Raw genomic sequence first — 15,740 nt, forward strand, 5'->3', positions numbered from 1 at the left:
CATCATTGCCTGGGAGCAACTTGAAAAGGGCAGAGAGGAGTTGACACGCCACTGGGAACATCCTTGTTACAGCTCAATTTTGGTGCAGCTTGCACAGAAGGGAATAGACTGCTCAGATGCACAGAGGAGAGGGAAGCAGAGCACTCCCTTTGGAACCGCTGATATTCTTCCACATATAGCAGCCAGTGCTTACCCTTTTCCAGGAGATCTGCTTGGTTATCCGTGATTAGAAAGAAAAAAAAAAGTAACCCTACACTAAGACTGAGAGACAGGATCTGTGATATGTATAAATAATGCACATTTGCTTGTTTTCTCCTCTTTTCCAATCTTCCTTTCTTTTTCCTCTGCATCTTTTAGTCTGGTTTTGTTAGTCATGGTAGGGGGCAGGAGCTGTGGGGTCTACAGCCAGAGAACCATAGTTCCCTGGACCCCATCCCCATGTGGGCTGGTGTTGTGTATGGATGGGGAACCTATGGCCAAGAGGTCAAATGCAGCTCTCTGACTATCTCTAGATGTTGTTGTACTACAACTCCCATCATTCCTGGTCATTGGCTGTGCTTGTGGGGGGGTGATAGGATTTGTAGCTCAGCAACATCTGAAGGGCCAAAAGTTCCCAACTGATGTAGACAAGCTAGATGGATGGTGGATCTGACTCAGCTCCCTATGTTGCCCTAGTTTTTCAGAATACAGTGGTACCTCAGGTTAAGTACTTAATTCATTCTGGAGGTCCATTTTTAACCTGAAACTGTTCTTAACTTGAAGCACCACTTTAGCTAATGGGGGCTCCTGCTGCCGCCGCCCCGCTGGAGCACGATTTCTGTTCTCATCCTGAAGCATTATTTCCGGGTTAGTGGTGTCTGTAACCTGAAGTGTATGTAACCCGAGGTACCACTGTAACTATTGTGGCTTAGACTTTAGCATCAAAAAGGCATCAAGTAAAAATTCAACTGGATCCATCTTTTTTCTTTTTAGGAAAGAAAAACAGAGCCATTGTGGTAGTATGGTTAGAGCTAAGATTGGAACACCAGAGACCTGGATTCAAATCCCCTCAGCTGTAAAACTTACTGGATAACCTTTGGGTAGTCACCACCTCCCATCCTTACCTATTTAACAGGATTGTTAATTAATAATAAGAATTTTATTATTTATACCCCATCCATCTGGCTAGGTTGCTGCAGCCACTCTGGGTGGCTTCCAACACACATAAAAACATCAAACATTAAAAACTTCCCGATACAGGGCTGCCTTCAGACGTCTTCTACAAGTTATATAGTTATTTATCTCCCTGACATCTGAAGAGAGGGTATTCCATAAGAGAGCTCCACTGCCAAAAAGGCCCTCTGCTTGGTTCCCTGTAACCTCACTTCTTGCAGTGAGGGAATCATGAGCTGGACCTCAGTGTCAGGGGTGAATGATGAGGGTGGAGACACTCCTTCAGGTATACAGGGCCAAAGCCATTAGGCTTTGAAGTTCAGCCCTAACACTTTGAATTGTGCTTGGAAATGTACTGGGAGCCAATGTAGGTCTTTAAGGACCGGTGTCTTGGTGGCCACTCCTAGTCACCAGTCTAGCCGCTGCATTCTGGATTAACTGCAGTTTCTGGGTCACTTTCAAAGGCAGCCCCACGTAGAGCCCATTGCAGTAGTCCAAGCGGGAGATAACTAGAGCATGCACCACTCTGGCGAGACAGTCCGCAGGCAGATAGGGTCTCAGCCTACGTACCAGATGGAGCTGGTAGGCAGCTGCCCTGGACACAGAACTGACCTGTGCCTCCATGGACAGCTGTGAGTCCAAAATGACTCCCAGGCTGCACACCTGGTCCTTCAGAGGTACAGTTACCCCATTCAGGACCAGGGAGTCCCCCACAACTACCTACCGCCTATCGCCCCATACAGTACTTGTTGCGAGGATGAATCCACCATATATATCACCTTGAGTTTCTTAAAGGCAAGGTAGGAAATACATGAGAGAGGCAGAATGAAGGCAAAATGCATAGTGGAGAGTAAAGTGAATACTACAGCCTTGCAACAAAAGGATCAATGCCAAATTAATATCTCCGTGCGATGGCTTCAAAGATAGCCAAGAGACTAGACAGGTTGGATCCCATGCCCTCAGTTCTAATTTACCAGAGACTGTCACATAGAGGAGGGAGAAAGGTTGTTTTCTGCTGCTCCAGAGAAGCGGACACGGAGCAATGGATCCAAACTACAAGAAAGAAGATTCCACCTAAACATTAGGAAGAACTTCCTGACAGTAAGAGCTGTTTGACAGTGGAATTTGCTGCCAAGGAGTGTGGTGGAGTCTCCTTCTTTGGAGGTCTGTAAGCAGAGGCTTGACAACCATATGTCAGGAGTGCTCTGATGGTGTTTCCTGCTTGGCAGGGGGTTGGACTCGATGGCCCTTGTGGTCTCTTCCAACTCTATGATTCTATGATTCTGTGACTTATACATACAACAGGAGTTTTTTTCATGATGCCTCCTACCCTCTGGAACAGCCTCCTTTTGGAGATTAGGTGGCACTACTGGTTGTTGTCTTTCACCATCAATTAAAGACTTGCCTTTTTGCCCAGGTGCCCCCAAGAGAGAGCAATATTTGCTTAAGAGAGAGCTGTCGTTTGCAAAAAGCACTGGCAAGAACGCGAGGTTAATATAGATCTATAAAAAATCTACACCACTTGTGAAGGGAGATGACACATTCTAATAAGATTCTGAAATCCCAGTCTTATAAATATTAATAAGGCAAAGGGCTTTTCAACACATTCCAATTTTGTTGTTATCATTATGAAGTTTCATTCATATAAACTGTCTTGCAGGTTTGTTCCTCTGTCTTGCTTGTAGGAGAAACAGACACAGAGTGAAATTTGGAGTCATGCCTCCTTCCCTCTTGTCTATCAACCCTCTTGTGCCCATTGTGTGTCTGATTTTTTTTAAAAAAGGTATTGCAGCTCACTTTCACTGTCTGGATGGTGCCAATCAGGCTAAAAGCTTGCAGCTATCTCAAGCAAGTGTGCTACTGAACCTCTGACAACTGCAGCCCACTCTCCCCTCCCTTCTCCCTTACCACCCACCCTAAAACACAATGCCTAGCTTTTAGAAATGCATAAGGCTGCAGAGTGCCACCACATTTTGTTTTTTTTAAAGATATTTATTGAAGTTTTCAAAAAATAAAGAAAAAACAAAAGAGAAATTAAAAACAAAACAAAACACACACACACATAGAATTTACATTGCTTACTTTCAATAACATATTTCCCTGACTTCCCCACACCTCCCCTTCTTGTATTCCAGCTCCAATTTTTAGTTCAGCAAGTTCTTATCCAGAGTGCCACCACATTTTGCAGGTGGGATTCACTTGCAAATCAGCAAATCATGTTACACTTTGAAGCAGTGGTGTGTAGTCAGTGGACTAGGGGTTTTAGACTAGGTCCCTATACGTTCCCCAAAGCCCCGGAAGCTTCTGCCCATCTTAGGGTCTGATGGGGTCCAAGAGCCATCTCACCATCCCAAAGCCCACCCAGCTTGGGGAAGGAGGAAGGAGGGCTCCAGTGTCCTGTCAGAGAACTGCCTCCTCCTCCCCAAAGCCTGGGAAGCTTCTGCCTGGCTTAGGGAGGGGGCGGTGCGATGCTCACCTGTGTGACATTGCCCTCCTAAGTGCCCTTGCAAGTTGGCGCTCTAACTGTTCCCCTTTGAAATTTTCTGCTGCATGCCACTGCTTCTAAGGTTTATTTGGGGCCCTTTCACAACAATCTCAATTCCCCCCCGCCCCTGACTTTTTAAAGAAAGTGATGGGGGAAATATACGGGAAAGAGCAAAGAACAAATACTTGATGCAACATTGTACAAACTCCTCACAAAAAAGCCAGAACGAATGCTTGATAAACAGTGGGCACTGTGTAACCTCCCTGCAAACTTTTCACAAACAAATCAGGATGGATGCTCAATAAAAAGGTCATCCAGAAGTGATAAGGATAAGAGCAGTGAACAGTAGCTTTTCGCAGGCCTGTTCAGATGGAGGGGGCAGCCTGGTATACTTGCCCTGGGCCTTGGAGGGCTAAACTGGCTGGGTGGCCCTGCCAGGGACTGGCTGATTTATTGTTTAAGTTCATAACTTTATTCTAACAAGACTCCCATCCCGAGCCTCAGACAAGCTCTGCGTGGGCCTACCTTTTCACATAGTACCTAGTGAACACATGTGCAATATATGGTGATTGCTAGCTAAGATGGCTTTCAAAAATGACTGGACAAATGTATGGAGGATAGGCATGAGAAAAGGGAAGCTGAGCCACTCCATCTGCTCTGCTGAGAGACCAGCTCCACTGGGGCCACCCCTCCCTCAATTTTTATCTCGGCTAAAAGCAGACGTTCCATCTGGTTGCAGCTGAGGCAGTGGCGGAGCAAGCCGATTGGGTGCCTGGGGCAGCATGCGTGCCCTGCGCCTAGGGGCGCGGCCAGCTTTGCATGGGGCCAGCTGCGCAGGGTGAGCCAGGGCAGAACGCTCTGTGGGGCCTCTGAGGAGTCTGACTGCCTCCTCCCACTCAGCCACCCTACAGCTGAGATAGAGGCAGCGGGCGGAGACGTGTGGCTCAGGTGTGCTGCAGGCCTTGCAGTGAGTGCCACCTGGCATTTTGTCACCCCCCTCAGTGGTGACACTCGGGGCGGCCCGCCCCACCCCCCTTTCTCTGCCCCTGTGCTGAGGGACCAGCTTCATTGGGCTCTTCTCTCAACTTTGATTTAAGCTAGCAGCAGCCATTCCATCCAGCTGCAGCAGAGTGAGAGGTAGTAGGCGGGTCCATGCCATCAGTTCTGTTAAGATACCAGCTCCATTAGGCTCCTCCAGCAGCTACTCCATCACGCTGCAGCAGAGGGAAAGATGAGAGAAACCTGTTGCTCACCTGTGGCTTGGAAAGAAGTATATCATTTTTGTGTGTGCCAGGTGAACAGCTCTAGAGAGCACATTCCATAATTTGGGAAGCGTGACCTGGGAAAGCATTATATCTTCATGGTTGAAATCTCTCTCTTTTTTTTAAATAATTTTTATTCATTTTCCAAACAAATTTTATACACTCAACAAATTATTTTGCACTCATTCTTCAATTTTTGACTTCCCTCAGTTTCTCTGTCAATCTTTCGTAAAATTTCTATTTATTGACGCATTTCTAAACATGATATTGCCTTTCCCAACTCCTTTTCCTCTTACTCTCTTTTTTGCAATATTTCTTACTATCTCACAGAGTCTCTTCAAAACCAACAAGCGTTGTCTGTACATCACATATATTTTTCAGATATTCTGTAAATTTCCCCCAGTCCTCGATAAACTTTTGGTCTTTCTGATATTGAATCTTCCCAGTCAATTTGTCCAATTCTGCATAGTCAGTCAATTTCCTTCTCTATTCTTCCACTGTTGGAATTTCTTCCTGTTTCCATCTTTGGGCCAGAAGTATCCTTGCGGCAGTCACTGCATATTGAAACGGTTTACAGTCTCTCTTATTAATTTCGTTTCCTACCATTCCTAATAGAAAGGCCTCTGGTTTTTTAATGAACATCTTTTTCAATTCATTGTATATCATTTCCCAGAAGTCTTTCACCCTTTTACACTCCCACCACATATGATAGAAAGTACCTTCTTTTTCTTTACATTTCCAACACTTATTGCATGTTTTATACATTTTGGCCAGTTTAACTGGGGTTATATACCATCTGTAGAACATTTTCATTACATTTTCTTTCAACGCAGTACATGCCGTAAATTTTAACCTTTCATTCCATAATTTCATCCAATCATCATACTGTATATTATAACCAAAGTCTCTTGCCCAGTGTATCATTACTGCTTTTACCTCTTCATCTTTTGTATGCCACTCCAGCAACATTTTATACATTTTAGACAGATTTTTATACTCATTATTCAATACCTCCACTTGGAATTTTGATTCTTTACCTTCATACCCACACATTTCATGGCTGAAATCTCATGTTGCATCTGAAAAAATCAGCAAGTGCATGAAATGGGTTAAACACTTTGGTGTACTTAAAATCCTTTCAAAAATACTGATAATGTACTTGTCCTTTTTAGAATAAGAACTTGTCTGGAGCAGAACACACAATAAAATATGCATTCTCTGCTACTAGAGGCTGGCAGGTTGCTAAAATGGATTTCTCATTAGACTATGACTTCATGGTGGAGAGCAAGGATGCTGTATTCCTGCACTCAATGTATTTACTTGTGAAGATTCCTAGAGAGATGAATTGCATTGGTTCAGGAGTACTTACACAGAAATGGGGTAGGGGTGGGGTGGGGTGGGGAAGAAGGATTCCTTGAACTGCTTTCAGCAAATTCAAATATTGCATTTCTTCTGCTATCCTAAATAAGAGCAGACACATCCTTTGTAATTATGTATAAAAAGAGAGTGTGGCTCAATGACTCTCCTCTTTATGAAAGAATAATGGAATATTACAGATGTGTCCTTGATCACAAACTGTTTTCAATGGCAATTGGCAGAAAAATAGAATGTCCTTGCTTTGGAGGCCGCTGAGAGAAGATTCTTGAACAATATTGCTAATGCTCCTCCAAAGTTGTCTTCCCAATAGCTACACTACACCAGGGGTTGCCAGTCTTTCTTGGTCTGTCAGTCTTTTTGAGTGATTTGTTGTGGGCACCATCATTTCCTGATCAGTTTTCTACCCTGGACATAAAAGTGAGTGTGTGCACTTGGGATGGGTTTTTTGTTTGCATTATAATGAGGAGCCACCTCATTTGTACAAACTGAAACATAGTTAATGTTCAAGAAGTGTGCTTCTCCAAATTTTGCAATGCAGTTCCCCAAGGAAATACGTGCAAGAACGCCTACAAGTGTGCACAAATATGCACGTTTTCGCAAAAATATACCAAAAATATCACATTTCATTGGGGGAAATTGCTTGCAGAAATGTGTGTACCAATCAAAGTTGCACTGGAATGTGTTCATTAGGAGAAATTCACATTAAAATGCCGACAAATATGCTCTATAAAGTTACAGTTTTTGACCAACATTGTTCAGGAAGATCGGATGGAAAATTAGCTGCTTTGATCCAGTCGCTCCTGGCCTTCTTATTTCTGCATGACCTACATACATGCTTCTGCATCACCTCACCCACCATCTGGATACACAAACAGTCCTCTTGGCAGCAGCAGGTTATGATTACAGAAGAATGAGCACCACCATCGCCAATGGCAGAGCTCTTTCTTACCTGGATAGTTCATTCACATATGTTGGGGTATTGATCCTTACTTACGGATTTGCCGCTTTTTAAGAAACAGTTTTGCAACAGATAGAAGTGCAATAAGTGAAACTTTGGCTTTGCTTCACTACTGTTGTGAGTTTGGTACCTGATTGCTGTAAATTAATATGGGGTTTGATTTTTTGTTGGGTGTGTGGAGTGTTAATGGGACAGAATGGCTGGATAATGATTCTGAATAGTCCATGGCCACCCTGTGTCAGTCACTACTTTAGTTAGCGATATGACATGTTAACGGTTCAGGGAAATATCTCTCAATGGGAACCAAAGGGAGTTGGATAATGTGACCTGAATGGAGAAACAGGAAACACATTGGCCTCCCTTCCAGGTATTGGCTAGCATGCATTGGTGCACACATACCAAGTGTCTGTGAGAATAAGAAGGGAGATTACCATTAGATGTCATGGGGAACCTTCTCTGTGTGTACAAGATTTGTACAGGCACAGAAGCTTCTTGTGCAGAGATATTTCTGTTTTGTTTATCAACTTGGTCAAGTGTTATGGACACTGATGCTGCTATCCACTCTTTTAATACTGAACTTATTGAGCCTGTGTCAACAGGGCAAGGTGTTAAAACAGGCCTGGTGAGAAACAAGGAATACCAAGGGGTGTTTTTTAAAATTATTATTTTTAAAAAGTCTATAGGGACCTGACCACTCTGGAAATAGCCCAGTGAGAGATGAGTATGCACCATTTGAGTGGCAGTTGGAAAATGAAAATGGGAAAGGTGGTGTGTGTGTGTGTGTGTGTGTGTGTGAGAGAGAGAGAGAGAGAGAGAGAGGTCCGCTTGAACTCCTTATAGTTTACAATAGCTTATCTGTTGTTTTCCTGAATTTTTGATCTGCTACTAGTTATTACAGTTTACATTTGTTATCTGTTTGTTTATTTTATAGCATTTTAAAGCACTTTTTCCAAATCTCTAAGTAAAAGCAATAAACACTGTTGGTAAAACCAAAATACAAACTGAAATCAGTAGAACAGTAGTATGAAAGCACATGAAAAAATAATAATCAAGAATTCAGACAAAGGAAGACAGATTCTGATCTTATGGGTCAGAAAAAGCCTGGGCAAAAAGATATGCCAAAAAGGGAAAACATAATAAATTATATATCGTTTGTGGACTGAAAGCAGCAACAATGGCAAATACCAGTCATAATCACTATATTGATTTCTGCTCTAGAAATGGGATGAATAAGCAGACACTGGCAATTTCCACTTCAGGTTTCTTTTCTTTGGAATTCTCTAATATCTGTGTGATACATGGTACCATTTTGTTGCAGATCCCACTTTTATAGGTAATAACAGGAAACACATTTCTGGGGCATTCATCCATGAAAAATTTTTGCTACCTTGACAAGATGTACAGCTTTGCATTTAGCCGATGGTGGAAATGTGACAGCAATGTGAACATCTGCTGGAGGAAGGGAAACATCTGGTGGTGAGAGAGAAGTGGAAAGAAAGGATGAGAACAGAATATTTCCCCTTTTTTTTCCTGGACCACCTGATTTTTTCTGTAGCGAGGTTTGCTAATAATTGCTGTGGTTCTTAATGCTTCGTGTTTTGTGCTGGAGGCAAGGTGGGAGGAGGGAGCAGAGATCACTTTTTGGTTGTTGCTGTCACCACAAAGCAATGTCCCATTTTGTGTAGAAGTTGGCAGCCCCTGCTGGCTTTCTGGCACCTGATCTAGACAGATGCAGGAAAGGTGAGGCAGGGTTCAGCCACTGTAGATAAGGGCAGCAATGAGCTCAAGCAGGGTGGAATGATGATCTGGCTGCCTGACTGGCAAAGGCAGGAACTGGCTGTCAAACTGAGCAGCTTGACAGGTGCTCGGTGTAGTCTCCTCCAGAAGCAATTGCCTGGAGGTTTGTGAATAGCTAAGATGCTGTGCTGTGCTTTCCCCCCGTTGTTGGACATTTGGATTAGCAACACTAGAGGAAAGAGGTGCTGTTCATTATTTTCTGCTTTGAATAAACTATATTGCAGTCTCTTTTAGTGAATAGGACTTTCAACACACAACAAAATAAGCAGACAGACACTGAGTCACACTCTTGGTTTGTCTAGCTCAGTAATGCCTATGCCATCAGCCCTAAACACTGACTATACTGGGTGGGTATGATGGGAGCTATAGTCCAACAACATCTGGAGGGGAACCACGTTCACTATCTCTGGACTACATTGATAGGCACTTGTACTTCAGTGGCAGGACATTCACCTGGCAAGTATGAGATCCCAGGTTCAATCCCTGGTTCTGCCAGGCAAGGCTAGGAAAGACTGCCTGAAACCCTGGAAAGCTGCGACCAGTCAGCAGAATACTGCGCTAAATGGGCCAGTGGTATGACTCAGTATAAGGCAGCTTCCCATGTTTCCTCATTGACCCTGGGCCAGTCCATCTCTCTCTCTCCATCAACCTTGGTGGCTGTGGTGCTATAAATACTATTCATATTTCATGCCCAGTTTGCAGTGATCCAACCACCACCCTGGCAACACACAGCTTCCACTTTCTTGACTCAATGATCTGACCTTCTTTTCTTATTTGTTCTTCCACTGACTGAAGTGAGGGAGGGAGGCATCACTGGCTTTTATGCCTTGCTGGCTCCTTGAACAGACGGGCAGTCAATGCCCTTTCAGCTAGTGAGGCCCCTCATTGGCAAATTTGAAATGAGAAAGAAATGAAAAAATTGCTTCTTTCCCATTTTCTTCCTCAAAGACTACCCCCCCTCTCTCTCGTTCTCTCTCTCTCTCCATCATCTATCTATCTATCTATCTATCTATCTATCTATCTATCTATCTATCATCTATCATCTATCTATCTATCTAATCTATCTATCTAATCTATCTATCTATCTATCTATCTATCTATCTATCTATCTATCTATCTATATCTATCTATATCTATCTATATCTATCTATATCTATCTATATCTATCATCTATCTATCTATCTATCTATCTATCGGGGTTGAATCTAACACCTGCTTTGCATGCAAAAGGTCCCAGGTTCAATCCCCACCATCTCTAGGTAGGGCTGAGAAAGAGTCTTTGCCTGAAACCCTGGAGAACCTCTCCCAGTTCAGTAGGCAATATTGAACCAAGGATTTGCCATGGTAGAAGACAGTGGCAATGTGTTTGTTAGTGAAGCACTAGCAATGTAATGTACTACTGGGGAAAAAACATTCCATCTGGAAAGGTCATAAATGCCTGGCTGATTGTCATATTTGGGATTGTGAATGAATTAGTACCTGGCCTAATTGACCAGTGACCTTGATTTCTGAGGTTGTGTGTGCATAGGAATGCCCTTCCTCTGCAGCTTCAGTCTGCAGAATGCAGCTTCAAGAAATTCCTTGCATATGGCGTCCACGTCCACTTGTAAGCTTGTGTGGTTCACCCCGGTGACAGCTAGCCCCAGTGGTCCAAACCATGCCAATCCCAGTAAGCTAATGTAGGGGCCCTTGACCACAAGCAAGTCCAGTTGCCGCGTCCGCCCTCGGTATTGCACCCTGAAGGTCCCCACCCCCATTGTGGGGACCTTACGTTTCTGGAAGTCCCGGAGGGTGAATGGGGCCGGCCTGAGTTTGGGACCCCCAGTAGGACACAGTTTCCTTAAGGTCCTTGCCGAGATTATGGATAGAGTTGAACCCGTGTCAAGCTCCATGCGGCATGGGGCCCCCTCTATCTGTACCTCTACATAAATTTTCTCTACGTTGGGGTGGGGCAACTGGTATACCTGGAAGTCCGTGAGCTCCGTCGAGTTGCCTTGGTGCGTTGGGCCCCGGGACCTGGGGCTCTTGGATTGGTCATCTGATGCCTGGCGTCGGGTGGGCCGAGCTCGACACACCCGGGCGATGTGTGACAATTTTCTGCACTGCCTGCACTCTGCGTTGCGGAAACGGCAGGTCCTCCTCTCGTGACTTTCCCCGCAGCTTGCGCAGTTCCCTCCTTCTCGTCGAGGCAGCTGTGGTATGTGGGCTGCTTGAGTGCGCTGCTGTACTCGGTGCACCTCCTCCTTGTCAGATCCTGAGTCGTCGGTGAGGTCTTTGTGGTGGACCCTCGGTTGGGACGGCTGGCTCGGCCGTGCCTCTTGCGTCGACCTCTCAGCAGCTTCCGTTGCCAGGGCCTCCTCCAGAGCGACCTGGAACGTTAGGTCCTTCTTAGCGTAGAGGCGTCGTTGCAGCTTCTCATCCTTCAGGCCACCGACGAGGTGGTCACGAAGCATGTTCTCCAGCTCTGAGAAGTTGCAGAACCGGGCGGCTTGGCGGAGAGAGGTCACAAACCCAGTTATGGTTTCCCCAGGGGCTTGCCGCTTTGCGTAGAAGGCATTTCGACGAGCCACCACTGAGGGCTGTGGCGAAAAGTGCCCCTTCAGCTGTTCCATTATTGTTTTGTATGGAACAGTAGCGACGTCTTCAGGCGCAAGGAGAGCCCGGGTGATTTCAAACGTCTCCTCTCCGCAGACGCTGAAGAATATTGCCCTCTTCTTGGCGTCTTCTTCATCGGTGACCCCTTTGGCTTCTAGGAGGAAGGTGAAACGGGAGGCGTACGCTTCCCAGTCTCCAGATGCTGGATTGAATGGCGAGAAGCTGCTGTCGGTTGCCATTCTGAGTTCCTTGTGTCCCGGAGCTGAAGCCTGGATACACGGTGCGAGGCAGCGGTGCGGCAGGTGGCGGTGCTGCGGTGCTGTGTGTGGCAGTCAGCTCAGCGGGATCCCATCCTCGTCGCCAGTGAAATATACTCAGAGTCGCAAAGTGATTTCATGCTCTTTATTCAGCTCATAGTGGTGAGGAGGAATGAAAGTCCCCTCAAAGTATCTGCCTTTATATACATTATTTACACAATGGGCTGCACATGATTGGCTAATTCCGGAATTCTACTGTAAGCCAATCAGGTTGTGGATTCACTTCTATCTGGAGCATGATTGGGTGGTTCCTGCCAACCAATCATACTGCTGCATTGTTCTAGGACCAATCAGACTGCTGCATTCTGAATCCTATTGTTCTAGGACCAATCAGACTGCTGCCTTTTGGATCCTATTGTTCTAAGACCAATCAGACTGCTGCAGTTTGGATCCTATTCAACTCAGTACATAACAGCTTGTTTGGTTGCTAATTAGGTTTAAAGTGAAAATCGCAATAATGCCTGCTACAAACCGGTTTGCTAAAGGGTTGCAAGTGCAGGCTTAAAGAAGGACCAGGGAGATAAAATGAAATATTGTACACCAGCCCTTAATTTGGGCTAACCAAATGATTGTGGGTGGTAAAACTTCTCATCCCTTTAATGCAGTCCCCCAGGAACTTATTGTCAAAGCAAATAGATCAATCCAACGGTGCATCGATACTGCTCAAATATTTTGAAAAACTTGACATCCTGAATTACCCCTTGGGATGCCAGAGTGCTATTACCCTGAGAAATTGAGCCACAGAGGCATTCTTCAATTAGAAGCTAGTGTCAGAGGAGGAGTACTGGAGGTGTGATGTGCTGAGAGGAGAATTGGAAAAGCTTAGGGAAGTAAACAACTACCTGGGAGCATATTGCAGGCCTAGGATATTGGAAAAATATGCTGGGAAGAAGGGCAGCAGAGAGATAAAGCATTTAAGGTGTTAAGAACACAAGAAGAGCCCTGCTGGATCAGGCAAAAGGCTCATCTAGCCCACCATCCTAGTCTCACAGTGGGCAATCATATGCAAGCAGCACTTGAGTGCAACTTGAGATACGTAACAACTGGTATTCAGAGGCACACTGCCTCCAACAGTGTAGGTAGAACATAGCCCTTTGTGGTTATTAGCTATCAATGATCATGCCCTCCATAGCACTGGTTGAGTGCTCATTTGGAACATCTAAGGCCATGTGCCAAGGGTCCCTCTAGCTCAGATCTATAGACCTTTGGGAGATGATATTTCCAAACTTAAGTATAGTTAGCCTCCAACTTATGTGCATTTAACTTGTGCACATTCAGCCTTACATGCACGGCAAAAAAGGGGGGTGGGGTTCTAGGAAAAATGACTTTGACAACCCCATCTGCCATGGAACTCAATGGGTTTTGACTATACCTGATTTTGGCTTTAGGCAAAATTCCTGGAACATAACTTCAGTGTAAGTTGCAGGCTTACTATATACCCCTTAGCATCTTGACACCTCTAATGTTTTCTCTCTGCGAGTAATTGCACTAAGCATAGGATTCTGCAGCGTGGAAGTTGACAATGGTGGATGTTGGCTGTCCTCCCTTGTTGCAATTAGGCATACCCTCATTGCCTGTGTCCTGCCAACCTAGCAGTTCAAAAGCACATCAAAATGCAAGTAGATAAATAGGTACCGCTCCGGTGGGAAGGTAAACGTTGTTTCTGTGCGCTGCTCTGGTTTGCCAGAAGTGGCTTAGTCATGCTGGCCACATGACCCGGAAGCTGTCTGTGGACAAACGCCGGCTCCCTCGGCCAATAAAGAGAGATGAGCGCTGCAACCCCAGTCACGACTGGACCTAATGGTCAGGGGTCCCTTTACCTTTACCTTTACATTGCCTGTGAGGTGCAAGGACTCCAGTGCAAATGCCTTACTTGGCACCTGAGCACTTTTGAACATAAGAACACAAATAAGACAAGTTTGCTGGATCAGGCAAACAGCCCATCTAGCCCAGGATTCTGTTGTCACAGTGACCAAGCGGAGGGCTGTGAGAAACCCGCAAGAAAGACATGAGCACAAGAGCATTTTCCCCTCCTGCAGTTTCTAGCAACTGGTTACAACCATTTAACAAGCAGACCACAGATATCCTCTGTTAAATCTGGGAGAGTCTGCTGTCTTGTCTGAAAACTTAAAATAGAACCAACAGCTTCTTTATTTTCTCTGTCTTTCGTATACTTGTTTGCTGAATGTGGGAGGGGAATAGATTCCCAAAGCCACCAGTTTTGACTGCATCCCAGTTTCATCTCATAAAAAAAAGAGAAAATCTGCTCACCGATTCCAGAAGCACCATGTAAAGATGCAGCTATTTCCTGGCTTTTCTTATAAGTGGAAGAAAATTAAGTTTCCTGTGATACAACATTGCTTATTGCGCTACGATTTATGAAGAGTTTTTGAGACTTGATATGCTCAGAGCAAGAGGTTGTATATTCCAACCCCAAGCTGTATTTTGTTTTGTAGTTAACTGCACTTGTAAGCATCTCTGACAGCTGAGACAGATTCATTTTATGTGTCCCAATTGCTTAGTTATGAGGCATCTTTTCCACTTTAGCTGCAAAAGCTGCTGAGATTTTATTTTTCACAAAGAAAGACTTGCAGTTGGGGTGGCAAAGCCTTGTTAACCAACTTTCAGTCTCAATGTTTTTTTGTCACCTGCTAAAACAGGAATGGGAAACTTTGGCCTCTGGGGTCTTTGCCTGGCCCTTAGAACTCTGCCCAAGCCACAACCCTCACCAGCCATGCTTTGCACCTCCCTTGAGTGTTTCTGACTGACTGGATGGTGCCCTTGAACTCTGATCATGCCCCTTGTTAACATATAAGCTAACATACAAGACTCTATGCAGCTTAGGACCAGGTTACTTGAGAGCCTATCCCATATAGTCTTGGTAGGACACTGTGTTCTTGTGGGAGAGTTTCTTTTTAACAACCCAAAAATATCAGAGGTCCACTCCACAGTAACTTGGAGCAGGATACCCCTGCATTGTGGAGAAACATTTCTGGTGAGATATGATAGGCACCCACGATCTGCAGTTTCTGGAAACAATTGAGGGCATAAGTAAAGGTAAAGGTAAAGGGACCCCTGACCATCAGGTCCAGTCGTGGCCGACTCTGGCGTTGCGGCACTCATCTCGCTTTATTGGCCGAGGGAGCTGGCATACAGCTTCTGTGTCATGTGGCCAGCATGACTAAGCCGCTTCTGGCAAACCAGAGCAACGCACAAGAAACGCTGTTTACCTTCCCGCCGGAGCGGTACCTATTTATCTACTTGCACTTTGACATGCTTTCGAACTGCTAGGTTGGCAGGAGCAGGGACCAAGCAACAGGAGCTCACCCCGTGTCCCTAATTGAGGGCATATTTGTATCCAAAAGCCTTTTAAGCCGGTTAAAAAGGTCTCTGCCTTAGATGCTCATTTTGTATTATTTAAAAACCTATCTTTAGTTAGGTTTTTGTTTGGTTTTTTTGTACTGTTTTGGTACTGTTCTTCTAAAACTATTTTTTAGCTATGCATGGTACATTTTAAAATTGCCTGGCAACAAATGTAAAAGGCAATCCATTAATTAAATCAATATCATTCTGTGAAATAATAGTACTTGGCATTGTGTAGCACGTTCAAGAGTTCAGAGTGCTTCACGTGTATAATCTAGTTTCATGAGAGCCAAGTCAGTAGTATCACCATATTACAGATGTGAGGACTGAGGCTGAGAGTGGCTTGCTTTGGGCAGCCTACTCAGTTCATGTCAGGATGTGAACTCGGGGCTTCCTGATTGATAGCGCATTCTCTTACCCACTATGCTTCACCA

The sequence above is a fragment of the Podarcis filfolensis genome, assembly GCF_964270895.1.
Source record: "Podarcis filfolensis genome assembly, chromosome: Z".
NCBI lineage: Eukaryota > Metazoa > Chordata > Lepidosauria > Squamata > Lacertidae > Podarcis > Podarcis filfolensis.